This window comes from Dama dama, chromosome X (genome assembly GCF_033118175.1).
Source record: "Dama dama isolate Ldn47 chromosome X, ASM3311817v1, whole genome shotgun sequence".
Lineage (NCBI taxonomy): Eukaryota > Metazoa > Chordata > Mammalia > Artiodactyla > Cervidae > Dama > Dama dama.
In genome coordinates this window covers 104,242,599-104,258,484 of record NC_083714.1, presented here as the reverse complement: position 1 = coordinate 104,258,484, position 15,886 = coordinate 104,242,599, and positions in this window count along the sequence as shown.

Below are 15,886 nucleotides of genomic sequence, written 5' to 3'. Positions count from 1 at the left end.
TGCTTAAGGGTAAAGGAAAAAATCATTTAGGGCTGGTATACTAATGGCAGAACTGCTGGACGTTGAGGGTTTGAGGGAAAAGATAGAATTTGCCCCTGGTTTTTGTTGTAAGGGACCTGGGAAGTCCCCTGTTTGGAGTTTCCTGGAATAGGTTTGCCTTCAATATCAAATTTAAATTTACTGTCTTTGGCCCAGTGCATTCTTCTATGGCAGCAAGGGCAAATTTTTGAAGGTTTTTTAAAAGTTCTTAGGGCAGTCCCTTTTTAAACAGTTTTTATCTCTACATGTAAAGCATCCTTCATTTCCCTTTTTAAAAGGTAGTAGCCATTGTTTCAGCTAGTATTTGCATCTTTTAAGTTTTTGATCCTAGATTGTGACAAGCCTTCAAATAATCAATAATAGTCCTAGTCTCACAAATTGCAGCTATAGCTCTTTGACATTTCTGATTTGCATTCTCATAAGCAAGTAATTTCTCTAGCTGTTTTTTGGTTTCTTCTCCAATTACAGTACGGGAAATAGCAGCTTCTAACCTAGCTTAAAAATTAGCATAACTTTTCATTAGGTTCCAACAAAGGAGAGACTTTTGGAGTTGCAACTGTTGGCAGAGGAGAAGCATTTGGAGCAGCCGGGGCAGGGCTAGTAAGAAAATTTTGAGATATTTTGTATTGTTTTAATTGGGCCTTTTGTAAAGTTCAATCATTTAATTTATATTTATGTAATAAGTGTTCTGTTGCTGAATATTGGAAGGGCTAGAATGTACCTTGAAATGGCAGAATTACAGCTTTAATAAGAGCCCATGGGGGCTAGAGATCAATTGGAATGTTTTTTTTCCTTGTTTGGCTGCTCATTTAACATTTTCTTTGACCTGGAGCCAAATTTCTAAATCAAAACTGCATTTATCAGGAAACTAAGGATTATATTCAACTACTGTTTGAAGGCAAGCCTCTATTCATTGCCGTGAAGCCAGAAGTCCCTGAAATTTAAACAAATGGTGAAGTAAAGTAGAAAAATAATGGGGCTGGCCAGCTGTTTGAACCCATGCCTTAGTACTTACCGACCTCAATAGGTCCCTGAGTCGTTCCGCCCGATATGCCACGTATACCAGTGTCCCTGTTCCTTGGCGCCATTTGCTGGGGTCCTTTAATGGACTGGAACCTGATGGTATGGAGTCAAGGATAAGAAAGTAAAAGAGAGAAAGAGAGAGAGAGACAAAATAGACCCAGGGACCTAAGCTCTGATGGAGCAAAGGTGCTTTAATGATTTTTCTATGAGTATATATAGGCTGTTGTACAAGAAACTTCTTTCGGGAATGATAGAGATCAGGAAACCAAACGTACAGGAACTGTTACCAAGGGAACAAGGGGTAATGTTAGTCACAAGGTCAGGAGACAATCCATATCTCAAGAAAGGCGAAGGAGACTAAGCAGTTTTGTCCTAAAGATAATGTTTACTAAAGGAGACCCAAGCCTGCCTCACACAATGACCTCAGTCCCTGGGAGCAGCGTGCTGTTCCGCTTGAAGAGGGACAAAGGACTCATGAGAGACAGCACGTAGGAATCCTCCCGTCAAACATTCCCTGACACTCATGGAACATTATCCACGAAAGAGCACATCATGGCCTGCAAATCTAGCCTCAGTAAATATAAAAAAAAAAAAAAATTAAAAATCACGTCAAGCATTTTTTCTGATCACAACACTCTAAGATTAGATATCAACTAGAGGGGGAAAAAAGCTATAAAAACACAAACATATGGAATCTACTTTACATCCTTGTGAATAACCCACAGAACACTGGAGAAATCAAAAAGGACATCAAGGTATGCATAGAAATGAATGATAATGAAAACACAACTCAAAAGCTATGGGATTCAGTAAAATCAGTGCTCAGAGGGATGTTAATAGCAATACAAGCCCACCTTAAGAAACAAGAGAAACATCAAATAAACAACCTAACTTTACACCTAAAGCAACTAGAAAAAGAACAAAAAATCCCCAAAGTTTGTAGAAGGAAAGAGATCATAAAAATTAGAGTAGAAATAAAAGGAAAAATGAAGCAGACTATAGCATTTGTCTATAAAACTAAAAGGCGGTTCTTTGAGAAGCTAAACAAAATAGGCAAACCATAAGCCAGACTCATCAAGAAAAAAGGGAGAAGGCTCAAATCAATAAAATTAGAAATGAAAATGTAGAAATTACAACAGATAACACAGAAGTACAAATGATCATAAGAGACTACTATGAGCAAATGTATACCAATAAAATGGACACCTTGGAAGAAATGGACAAACTCTTAGAAAAGTATAACTTCCCAAAACTGAACCAGGAAGAAATAGAAAATTTGAACAGACCTGTCACAAGCACAGAAATTGAAACTATAATAAAAAATTCTTCCAACAAGCAGAATTCCAGGACTAGCTGGCTTCACAGATGCACTCTACCAAAAATTTAGAGAAGAGATGGCACCTATCCTACTCAAACTCTTCCAGAAAATGGCAGAGGAAGGAAAACTGCAAAACTCATTATATAAGGCTACCATAACCCTGATACCAAAACCAGACAAAGATGCTGCAACAAAGCAAAACTATAGACCAATATCACTTATGAACATAGATGCAAAAATCTTAAAAAATTAGCATACAGAATTCAATAACATATTCAAAAGATCAAACATCATAGAAGAAACATACTTCAACATAGTAAAAGCCAAATTTCCATACAGGTTTCCACAGTGGTTATACCAATTTACATCCCTACCAACAGTGCATAAGTGTTTCCTTTTCTGCACATCCTTGCCAACATTTTTTATTTGTTGTCCTTTTGGTGATAGTCATTCTAACAGGCATAAGGTGGTATCTCATAGTGTTTTTTAAATATTTATTTTTAATTGATTGATGATTGCTTTACAATATTGGTTTGATTTCTGCCATACATCACCAAGAATTAACTATAGGTATATATATTTCCCCTCCATCCTGAATCTCCCTCCCACCTCCCACAGTTTTCAACCCCTCTAGGTTATTGTAGAACCCCAGTTTGAGTTCCCTTAGTCACACAGCAATTCCCCATTGTCTGTCTATTTTACACATGTTAGTGTATATGCTTCCTTGCTACTTTCTCCATTCATTTCACCCTCTCCCTCTTCTCCCCCAACTTTGTCTATTTTCTATGTCTGTTTTCCAAGTCTGTTCTCTATGTCTGCCTTTCCATTGCTGCTCTGGGAACAGATTCATCAGTACCATCCTTCTAGATTCCATATATACACATTAATATATGATATCCATTTTTCACTTTCTGGCTTACTTCACTCTGTATAATATGCTCTAGGGTCATCTACCTCATTAGAACTGACTCAAATGTGTTCCATTTTTATGGCTGATTAGTATTGTATTGTATATAATTACCACAAATTCATTATCCATTCATCTGTTGATGGACATATAAGTTGCTTCTGTGTCTTGGCTATTGTAAATAGTGCTGCAATGAACATTGGGATACATGTGTCTTTTTTCAGTTTTAGTTTCTTTAGGGTATATGCCTATAAATGGTATTGCTGAGTCATATGGTAGTTTTATTCCTGATTTTTTTTAAGGAATCTCCATACTATCTTCCATAGCAGCTGCATCAGTTTACATTCCTACCAGCAGTGTAGGAGGGTTCCCTTTTCTCTACACCCTCTCTAGCACTTATTGTTTGTGGATATTTTGATGATGGCCATTCTGTCTGGTGTGAGGTGATATCTCATTATAATTTCTTGATTTGCATTTCTCTAATAATGAATGATGTTCAGCATCTCTTCATGTATTTATTAGCCATCTGTATGTCTTCTTGGAGAAATGTCTGTTTAGGTCTTTTCCCCACTTTTTGATTTTTTTCTTTTTTTTACTGTTATTGACTTGTATATTTTGAAAATTAATCTTTTGTCCTTTGTTTCACTTGCTATTATTTTCTCCCATTCTGAGTTTGGCTTTTCACCTTGTTTATAGAATCCTTTGCTGTGCAAAATTTTTAAGTTTAATTAGGTCCCATTTATTTATTTTTTGTTATTTCCATTGTTCTAGGACGTGGTTCATAAAGGATCTTGCTATGATTTATGTCATACTGTGTTCTGCCTATGTTTTCTTCTAAGAGTTTTAGAGTTTCTGATCTTACATGTTGGTCTTTAATCCATTTCGATTTTATCTTTGTGTATGGTGTTATGAAATGTTCTAATTTTATTCTTTTGCATGTAGTTGTCCAGTTTTTCAAGCACCACTTATTGAAGAAACTATCTTTTTCCCGTTGTATGTTCTTGCCTCCTTCATCAAAGATAAGGTGCTCATAGGTGTGTGGGTTTATATCTGGGCTTTCCGTCTTGTTCCATTGGTCTATATGTCTGTTTTTGTGCCAGCGCCATACTGTCTTGTTGAATGTAGCTGTATAGTAGTCTGAAATCAGATAAGTTGATTCCTCAAGCTCCATTCTTCTTTCTCAAGATTTCTTTGGCTATTCGGTGTCTTTTGTGTTTCTGCATGAATTGTGAAATTTTTTGTTCTGTGAAAAATGCCATTGATAATTTGATAGGGATTGCAATGAATCTGTAGATTACTTTTGGTAGTTCAGTCATTTTCACAATATTGATTTCTCCAACCAAGGATCATGGAATACCCCTCCATCTGTTTATGTTATCTCTGAGTTTTTAAATCATTGTCTTATAGTTTCTGTATATAGCTCTTCTGACTCCTTAGATAGGTTTATTCCTCAGTATTTTATTCTTTTGGTTGCAATGGTAAATTCAATTGGCTCCTTAGTTTCTATTTCAGATTTTTCATTGTTAGTGTATAGGAATGTGTGGTTTCTGTGCATTGACCTTGTATCCTGCTACTTTACTAAATTCACTGATTAGTTCTAGTAATTTTCTGATAGTATCTATAGGGTTTTATATTTGCAGTACCATGTCATCTGCAAATAGTGAGAGTTTTACTTCTTCCTTTCAAATCTGAATTTCTTTTATTTCTTTCTCTTCTCTGATTGCCATAGCTAGGACTTCAAAAAACTATGTTGAATAATAATATCTAGTAATAATAGTAATAGTAACTCTTGTATTGCTTTTGATCATAGAGGGAATGCTTTCAGTTTTTCACCATTGAGAGTAAAGTTTGCTGTGGGTTGGTTTTATATGGCCCTTATTATGTTAAAGTAAGTTCTTTCTATGCCCATTTTCAAAGAGTTTTTAACATAACTGTGTGCTGAATTTTGTCAAAAGCTTTTTCTGCATCTATTGAAATTGTCATGCGGTTTTTATCTTTCAATTTATTAATATGGTGTATCATATTGATTATTTGCATATAGTGAAGAATCCTTGTATCCCTGGAATAAACCCGACTTGATGATGGTGAATGATCTTTTTACTATGTAGTTGAATTCTGCTTTCCAGAATTGTATTGAGGATTTTTTGCATCTATGTTCGTCAGTGATATTGGTCTGTGATTTTTTGTTGTTGTTGTTGTTGTTACATCTTTGTCTGGTTTTTGTATTGGGGTGATTGTGGCCTGGTAGAATGAGTTTGAAAGTGTACCTTCTTCTGCAAATTTTTGGAAGAGTTTCAGAATGATAGGCATTACCTCTTCTCTAAATGTTTGATAGAATTCACCTGTGAAACTCTCCAATCCTGGGCTTATGCTTTATGGGAGATTTTTATCACAGTTTTGATTTCAGTGTTTGTAAATTGCTTGTTCATAATTTCTATTTCTTCCTGGTTCATTCTTGGAAGTTTGAACTTTTCTAATAATTTGTCCATTTCCTCTAGGTTGTCCACTTTATTAGCATATATACGCTTGTAGTAGTCTCTTATGAGAGTTTGTATTTCTGCATTGTCACTTGTAACCTTTTTTCATTCCTAATTTTGTTAATTTGATTTTTCTTCCTTTTTTTCTTGATGAGTCTGGCTAATGGTTTGTCAGTTTTGTTTATCTTCTCAAAGAATCAGCTTTACACTTTATTAATCTTTGCTACTGTCTCCTTTATTTCTTTTCCATTTATTTCTGCTCTGATCTTTGTAATTTCTTTCGTTCTATTAACTTTGGGTTTTTATTTCTTCTTTTTTCAGCTGCTTGAGCTGTAGAGTTAGGTTGTCTATTTGATGTTTTTCTTGCTTGTTGAGGTAGAATTGTATTGATACAATCTTCCCTCTTAGAACTGATTCTGGTGCATCCCATAGGCTTTGGGTTGTTATGTTTTCATTGTCATTTGTTTCTAGGAATCTTTTGATTTCCCTTCTTATTTCTACAGTAGCCTCTTCATTATTTAGAAATTTATTGTTTAATCTTTATGTGTTTGTGATTTTGCATTTTTTTTCTTGTAATTGATATCTAGTCTCATAGTGTTGTCATTGAGAAGATGCTTGATATGATTTCAATTTTCTTAAATTTAAAGAGGCTTGATTTGTGACCCAAGATGTAGTCTATCCTGGAGAACGTTCCATGTGCACTTGAGCAGAAAGTGTATTCTCCTTCATTTGGATGGAAATTCCTGAAGATATCAATTATATCGATCTGGTCCAATATTTCATTTAAGGTTTGTGGCTCCTTATTGATCTCATGTTTTGATGATCTGTCCATTGGTGTAAGATGGGTGTTAAAGTCCTCTCATGTTATTGTGTTACTGTCAATTTCACATTTTATGTCTGTTAGTGTCTGCCTTACGTATTGATGTGCTTATATGTTGGGTACATAAGCATTTACAACTGTCATATCTTCTTGGATTGGTCCTTTAATCATTATGTAGTGTCCTTCCTTATCTCTTGTAATGTCTTTTACTTTGAAGACTATTTTTTTTTTCTGAAATGAGAATTGCCACTCCAAGTTTCTTTTATTTTCCATTTGCATGGAATATCTTTTTCATCCTTTTACTTTCAGTCTGTATGTGTCTCTAGGCCTGAAGTGGATCTCTTGTTGACAGCATATATATGGGTCTTGTTTTTGTATCCATTTGGCCAGTCTGTGTCTTTTCGTTGGAGAGTTTAATCCATTTACATTTAGAGTAAATGCTGATACACTAGCATGTTCCTATTTGTATTTTCTTAATTGTTTTGGGTTTGTATTTATAGGTCTTTCCTTTCTCTTGTGTTTATTGCCTGTATAATTCCCATTAGTATTTGTTGTAAAGCTGGTTTTGTGATGCTAAATTCTCTTAACTTTTGCTTGTCTGTAAAGCTTGTGATTTTCCCCTCAATTTTGAATGTGGTCCTTGCTGGGTAGAGTGATCTTTGTTGTAGATGATTTTCTTTCAGTACTTTAAGTGTATCCTGCCATTCCCTTCTGGCTTGCAGAGTTCCTGCTGAATGATCCACTGTTGATCATATGAGTTTCCTCTTATATGTTACTTGTTGCTTTTTCTTTTCTGCTTTTAATATTATTTCTTTGTGTTTAATCTCCATTATCTTGATTAATATGTATCTCAACATGTTTCTCTTTGGGTTTATCCTGAATGGGACTCTCTGTGCTTCATGGATTTGTTTGACTATCTCCTTTTCAGTGTTGGGAAAGTTTTGCAGTATAATCTCTTCAAAAGTTTTCTCAGTGCCTTTCTTTTTCACTTCTTCCTCTAGGACATCTATAACTCGAATGTTGGTTTGTTTAAAATTGTCCCAGAAGTCTCTGAGTCTATCCTCAATCTGTTTTTTCCCTAAATTTCTTGTTCCTTTATTCTGCTCTTCAGCACTTATTTCCAACATTTTGTCTTTCAGCTCACTTATTCATTCTTCTGCTCTTGGTTCCTTCTACAGTATTTTTAATTTCAGTAATTGAATTATTCATCACTGTTTATTTAGTCTATGTCCTTCATAATTGTATTAATTGTGTTAATTTTTTCGTGCATTTTCTCCATTCTATTTTCTATTTAAAGGCTTTGGGACATCTTTACTATCATTATTCTGTATTATTTTTTGGGTTTGCTTGCTTATTTCCTCTTTATTTATTTGGTCTTGTGAGTTTCTACCTTGTTCCTTCTTTTGTGCTATATTTCTGTTTTTTGTTTTGTTTTGTTTTGTCTGTTTGTTTGTTTTTTTGCTAACTTACTCCATTTGAGGTCGCCTTCTCCCAGGATTCATGGTTGTATTCATTCTTCCTTTTGGTTTTTGCCCTTGATGGGAAAGGCTCATTCAGTTGTGTGTGTTGATTTCTTGTTAGGCTTGACTTGTGCCTGTATTCTACTGGGAGGAGTTGAGGTTATTTTTCTTCTGATTGGCACGGCTGTGTGAGGTGGTATATTTTGTGGTGTCTGTGTAAATCCTATTGCTGATGATTGTTTTGTGTTTTTGTCTTGCTTGTTGTTTGGGTAAAGTGTCCTGCAGTGGATGCCATCAGCAGGGTGATACCGGGCTTTGTGTACAGGTGTAGGAATTTCTGGAAATTCATGGAAATCCTCAGTAATTAGTGTCTTCTGAGAATAGGAGTACTCTAGCAGTCTGAGATCCTCAACTCAATGCTCCCACCTCAATGGTTCAGGCCCAGTCCTTGGATGGGGATAAGAACTCCATAAATCATTTGTTATGGGATTAAAGAGGGTTAAAGCAAACATACCAAGACAAAAAGCAAAACATGACATGAAATAAAAGACGAACTCAGATAAATTGTAAATACAAGATTAGCCAGGTAATTAGAAAAATAACAGGACATATACACACTCTTACACACACACACAGATATATCCAAAGTATTCAAAAGAAAAGATAGTAGTGGAGATTGACTTGGTAAGCAAAGGAAATCAAAAATTATATTGGCCAATTAAAAACAGAATTAGTGCTCAATCTAGAAAATTGGGCCTGAACAGCAGAGTGCCAACTGGATAATATAGCAAGGAAAACAACAATTTAACATACATGGTGGAAAAGAGTTAAGGGGGAAAAAATAAGAAAGAAGAGAAAAGAGAAAAGGAAGGGGTGTAACAGCAGGTAAAAGAAAGAAAAGAGAAAAACTAGAAAAACAAATATTAATAGACATATGTGAAAAAGATATATATAGCTCTACATCAGGGAAAGAAGATATGAAATACAGTCAAACAGCACAAAAACAAAATAAAAAAAAAATCACAGAAAAAGGAAGAAAAAAGTCTTAAATTTTTATTTTTTAACAAGAATAAAAAGAGGAAGAACCCACAGCACTGCAAAAGGCTAATATAAAGGTAGAAGTATGTAGGGGGAATAAACAATGTGATTTAAAATAAAAGAATAAAGGAAAAAGTTCTCAAGGTCATAGTTTTCCTTAGTTGTGGAGTCTGCCTCCATGCATGAGGTTGGATTTGTGTGCCATGATTGTTTCCTGGTTGGGAGTACCTATGCCTGTGTTCTGGTTGATGGAGCTGGATCTCATCTCTCTGGGCACCACAGTGTCTAGTGATAGGTTTTGGGATGTCTATGCATTCCATATGATGTTGGGCAGCCTTCTCAGCTTTGGCAGTGTTAGACATGTCTATTTTTGCAGCCATGTTCAGGTGGCTCTCTCAGCACATGTTTACTGCTGCCCGCCCCCTACTTGTCCCTGTAATCTTCATCAGAGTTTCCACACCTCGGTGCTGACCTGTGGTACAGGCTGAAGCTTCCTAGGTGAGGGCATGTACGATACTTTTTTCAGCTCACTGATACTGCCCTCTGCTTCACTGAGGCTTGTGTGGTCTTCTTTCCACACCCTCGCCTGCCCTTTGCACTGTGAAGACTTGTGTGTGCTTCTTTTGGCTCCCCAAGCCTGCCTTTTGGTCAGGGCCAAGGTGCATGAACTTTTTATGGGCTGAGAAGTGCATCTTTCTCTATATTCTTCCCTATAGGTCCCCACTTTGCCTGGCTCTCCAAGATTCCTCAAGTTCCCCTTGGTTCCACCTGTGAGGGAGCTTCCCAGTACAATGGAAACTCTTCTTCCTTCACGACTCCCTCCCTCCCTTGGAGCACAAGCACCCATCCTGAAGTTCTCTCCTTCCCTCTTCTTTTCCCTTTTTTATGTCTTTATCTATTGTCTTACCTCATTCCAGGGAGCTTAGCTTGCCCCCTGGAGCTTGGGATCTTCTGCTGTTGCCTAGAGGTTACTTTGTAAGAGTTTTTCCATCTCTTGAAGAGATTTTCATGTGTTCATGGCAGGGGGAGGGCTGGAGATCTCCCCATCTTCTTCTGACTCCACAGCCGAAATAGCTCTGCAAATAGGTTCATCAGTACCATCTTTCTAGATTCCATATGTATGCATTAGTACATGATCATTGTTTTCCTCTTTCTGACTTACTTCACTCTGTATAATAGGTTCTAGGATGATTCACTTCATTAGGACTGACTCAAATGTGTTCTTTTTTATGACTGAATAATATTCCATTGGGCTTTCTATCTTGTTACATTGGTCTATACTTCTGTTCTTGTGCCAGTACTATACTGCCTTGATGACTATACCTTTGTAGTATAGTCTTAAGTCAGGAAGGTTGATTCCTTCAGCTCCATTCTTCTTTCTCAAGATTGCTTTGGCTATTGGGGTCTTTTGTGTTTCCATATGAATTTTGACATTTTTTTGTTCTATGAAAAATGCCATTGGTAATTTGATAGAGATTGCATTTAATCTATAGATTGCTTTTGATAGTACAGTTATTTTCACAATATTGATTCTTCAAATCCAGGAACATGGAATATCCTTCCATCTGTTTATGTTGTCTTTGATTTCTTTCATTAGTGTTTTATAGTTTTCTGTATACAATTCTTTTGTCTCCTTACATAGGTTTATTCCTAGGTATCTTATCGTTTTTGTTGCAATAGTAAATGGGGTTGATTCTTTAATTTCTCTTTCTGATTTTTCATTGTTAGTGTATACAAATGCAAGTGATTTCTCTGTATTGATTCTGTATTCTGTCACTTTGCTAAATTCACTCATTAGCTCTAGTAATTTTCTGATGGTATCTTTGGGTTTTCTACATATAGTATCATGTCCTTTGCATATAGTGATAGTTTTACTTCTTCTTTCTAATCTGGCTTCCTTTCATTACTTTTTCTTCCCTGATTGCTATAGCTAGGATTTCCAAAACTATGTTGAATAATAGAGATGACAGTGAGCACCCTTATCTTCTTCCTGATCTTAGAGGGAATGCTTTCAGTTTCTCACCATTGAGAATGATGTTTGCTGCGGGTTTATCATATATGGCCTTTATTATATCAAGATAGGTTCCTTCTATGCTGATTTTTGATGAGTTTTTATAATAAATGTATACTGAATTTTGTTGAATTTTTCCTGCATCTATTGAGATAATCATACAGGCTTTATCTTTCAATTTGTTTTTATGGTATATCATATTGATTGATTTGTGTATATTGAAGAATCCTTGCATCCTTGTGATAAACCTGAATTTATCATGGTGTATGATCTTTATAATATGTTGTTGAATTTTAGAATTTTATTGCTAGATTTTTGTTGAGAATATTTACCACTATGTTCATCAGAAATATAGCCTGTGATTTTTTGTGCGTGTTGTCTTTGTCTGGTTTTGGTATGAGGGTGATGGTGGCCTCCTAGAGTGAGGTTAGAAGTGTTTCTTCCTCTAAAATTTTTGGAAGAGTCTTAGAAGGGTAGGGGTTAATTCTTCTCTAAATGTTTGTGAGAATTCACCTGTGAAATCATTTGGCCCTTGGTTTTTGCTTTGGGGGAGATTTTTTAATCACAGTTTCCATTTTAGTGCTTGTACTTGGATTGTTCATACTTTCTATTTCTTCCTGTTTCAGTCTTAGAAGACTGAAATTTTCTAAGAATTTGTCCATTTCTTTCAGGTTGTCCATTTTATTCACATATAATTGTCCATAAGAGTCTCATGATCCTTTGTATTTCTGCATTGTCTCTTGTAAACTCTTTTTCATTTCTAATATTGTTGATTTGATTCTTCTCCCTTTGTTTCTTGATGAATCTGGCTAGTGGTTTGTCAGTTTTGTTTATCTTCTCAAAGAACCAGTTTTTAGTTTTATTAATCTTTACCTTGTTTCCTTCCTTTTTTTTTTTTTTTCTGCTCTGATCTTCACAATTTCTTTCCTTCTACTAACCTTGGGTTTTTTTTCTGGTTGTTGTTCTTTTTCCCATTGTTTTAGGTGTAAAGTTAGTTTGTCTGCTCAATGTTTTTCTTGTTTTTTTTTTTTTTTTTTGAGGTAGGATTGTATTGTTACAAACTTCCTCTTAGAACTGCTTTTGCTACATCCCATATGTTTTGGGTCATGGTGTTTTCATTGTCATTTGTTTCTGGGATTTTTTTTTAATTTTGCTTTTGATTTCTTCAATAACCTATTCATTATTTAGGAACATATTGTTTAATCTCCACGTGTTTTCATTTTTATAGCTTTTTTCCTGTAATTGATATCTAGTCTCGTAGCATTATGGTCAGGAAAGATGGTTGATATGATTTCAATCTTTTTGAATTTACTGAGTTTTATCTGTGACCCAAGATGTGGTCTTCCTCTTGGATTGATCCCTTGATCATTATGTAGTGTCCTTCTTTATCTATTGTAATATTCTTTATATTAAGGTCTATTTTTTTTTCTGAAATAAGAATCTGTCCCAGCTTTCTTTTGATTTTCGTTTGTATTGAATATCTTTCCACTCTTTTACTTTTAGTCTGTATGTGTCTCTAGGGCTGAAGTGGGTCTCTTGTAGACAGCATATGTAAGAGTCTTGTTTTTATATTTGTTCAGCCAGTTTGTGTCTTTTGGTTGGAGCATTTAATGCATTTACATTTAGTATAATTGGTGATATACTTTTTCCTATTGGCATTTTCTTAATTGTTTTGGGTTTGTTTTTGTAAGCCTTTCCTTTCTGTTTATTGCCTATATAAGTCTCTTTAGTATTTGTTCTAAAGCTGATTTGGTGATGCTAAATTATCTTAACTGTTGCTGTCTGTAAAGCTTTTGATTTTTCCATCAATTTTGAATTGAGATCTTTGCCAGGTAGGGTTATCCTGGCTGCAGATTTTTTTTTTTCTTTCAGTACTTTTAATATATCCTGCCATTCCCTTCTGGTCTGCATTGTTTCTGCTGGAAGATCTGGTGTTAATTGTATTGGTTTTCCCTTGTATGTTACTTTTTGCTTTACCCTTGCTGCTTTTCATATTCTTTCTTTGTGTTTAATCTGTGTTCTTCTGTTTCCATTAGTCTATTATTGGTTCCTTCCAGAATATTTTTAATTTCAGAAATTGAGTTATTCATCTCTGTTCATTCTTTATTTCTTCTATGTACTTGATAATTGTATTAATTGGTTGATTGCTTCTTACGTTTTCTCCATTCTATTTTTGAGGTTTTAGAACATCTTTATTATCATTATTCTGAATTCTTTTTCAGGTAGTTTTCCCATTTCTTCTTCATTTAGTTGGTCTTATGTGTTTCTAGTTTGTTCCTTCATTTGCACAACACTTCTCTGCCTTTTCATTTTTTAAAAAAATTATTATGTTTGAGATTGCCTTTTTCAGGCTTTTAAGTTGAATTTCTTTTTCCTTTTGGTTTCTGCCCTTGGTTGGCATGGCATTGGTTTGTTTAGGCTTCTGTTCAGTATGACGTGTGCTTGTGCTCTGGTAGGAGGAGATAAGTTTTTTTTCTTTTTTTTCCCCTCTCTTAGGCAGAGCTGTATGTGGTGGTAATCCTGTTTGCTGATGATATGGTTTGTGTTTTCTTTGTTTCTTGTTTGCTTTTTCGGTAAGATGTCCTGCATTAGGTGATACTGTCTCTTGAATACACATGTAGACCTTTGTGGGAGTTTTCACCAATTAATACTTCTTCAGTTAGGAGTTTTCTGGCAATCTAGAGTCTTGTTGTTGGCACTCCCACTCCAAAGGCTCGGGGCCCAATCTCTGGCCAGGGAACTGAGATTCCACAGGCAGTTTGTTATGGCAATAAAGGGAGTTAAAAGAAATGCACTAAAACAAGGAACAAAAGACAAACCCCAGACAAATGGTAAACACAAAATCAGGCAAATACTAACAAAAGTGATAGAATGGACACATGGACAAAATCAAAACAGTCCAAAAATAAAATAAAGAAAGTAGAAGAGATTCCCATCAAAAAAGGGAAAGCAAAAATTATATCAACCAGTTAAAACTAACTAAAACATAAAACATAAACTGGAAAAAAATCAAAGCAATATGCCAACTGGGGAATAAAGCAACAAAAGCAAGAACAGACTAAGAAACATCATTTGAAGAAGAGAACAAACGAAGATAGGGAAGAAAGAATAGAAAAACAAAGTTAAATAAAGTAAATTTATATATATTAAAGAACAATTACAACAAGAAAAGAATAAGAAAAGCAAACAAAAAAATATATGTAGAAAAATAAGAATAAATTGAAAAAAAATAGAAGTTAAAAATGGAAAACCAGGGGTGGGGGGAACCCTCAAAACCACAAAAGTCCAATGTAGAGGCAGACATATTTAAAGGAAATAGAAAGTGTGATTAACAACAAAAATTCTCAAAAGCATAAATAGATTAATAGTACTAATAAAATCAACCACTACAGCAACAGAGGCAAAAAAAAAAAAAAAAGGAAAAGAAATTCCAGAAGCAACTACTAAACAAGTTAAAATATAAGAGTAATAATTTTTTTTTCTTGGATCTCAGCTGTCAGCATCTTTCCCCTCACTGTGAGTCACAGTCCTCCTCACCTGCCTAGGATGACCTCCAGTACTGGGCTAGTTTCTGGACATGTTGTTGGGGCAGCTCAGACTTTAATATGGTCCTACTCCTGCTTGTTCTTGTGATGTCCACATCTGCCTGTGTTAGTGTGTTTTCTTTTTCAGGAACTCTCATTGTCCTTTTATATATTCCATAGACACAAAGTTTGTCTAGTTGATTATGTGGATTTAATCTGCAGTTTATACCACTGCTGGGAAGGTTTTGGGTTCTCTTCCTTAGCCACACTGTCCCTGGTTTTCAGTTGTGGTTTTATCTCCACCTCTGCATGTGAATCATCCACACGGGTTTGCTCCTGAGTCTGCACTGGAGGACTTGTGTCTACCCGAGGGAGGACGAGGTGTGGAGGTGGTGCAGCTTCTTGGATTGTAGGGGCCTGGCAGCACCAGGTATTCAGGGGAGCCATTGGATAGGGCAGCAGGAAATATGGTGTTCTTATGGTTTTCTCTAGCCTCTGGCTACTCTGTCCCTGTGGGGATTGTTCAAGGGGGTGGCAAAAGAGCTTGGATCACAGGTACCTTGGCAAAGCTGGATATGCAAGAGTGCCAGCAGCAATTGTCACAGGAGATATGGCACTATTAGGGTTCTTTATAGATTCTGGCAACTCTGTCTCAGGGAAGACTGAGCATGGAGGTGGCACACCTCCTTGGATCATGGGAACACTGGCAGTGCCGATTGTGCAGGGACACCAACTGCCTCAGCCACAAGATCTGTGGTCCCATTAGAGCCTTTCCCTAGCCTGTCAGCTGGCAATCAGAGGGGCTATTTGGCTGGTCCTTCTCTGTTGCTTGGCACATTCAGGCACTTCCAGGACCCATCAGTTGGTGTCATTCTCTGTTTCTTTCCAAGTTAGGCACTTCCAGGACCCCCTGGTTGGGGTCCTTTCCTGTTTCTTAGCACTCTGGGCACTTAAAGGGCCACCCTGGCTAGGGTTCTTCTCTGTTTTTCACCACATCAGGCACTTAAAGGGCCACACTGGTGGGGGTCCTTCTCTATTGCTCAGCACATCAGGTGCTTAAAAGGCCACCCTCTCTGGGGTGTTTCAGCTGTCCAATGCTGACATGTGGGGAGAGAAAGGCTATAGAGATGGCTCCACTCCCTGTGTAACTCAGCAGTTTCACCCTGCCTCCATGTTTACCTGGCTTTCTTTCACAAGCATTTCCCACTGATATCGTCTCCCTCAGGCTCCCTCAGGCCATCTTCCTGCAGCCAACAGCGTACCCTGACC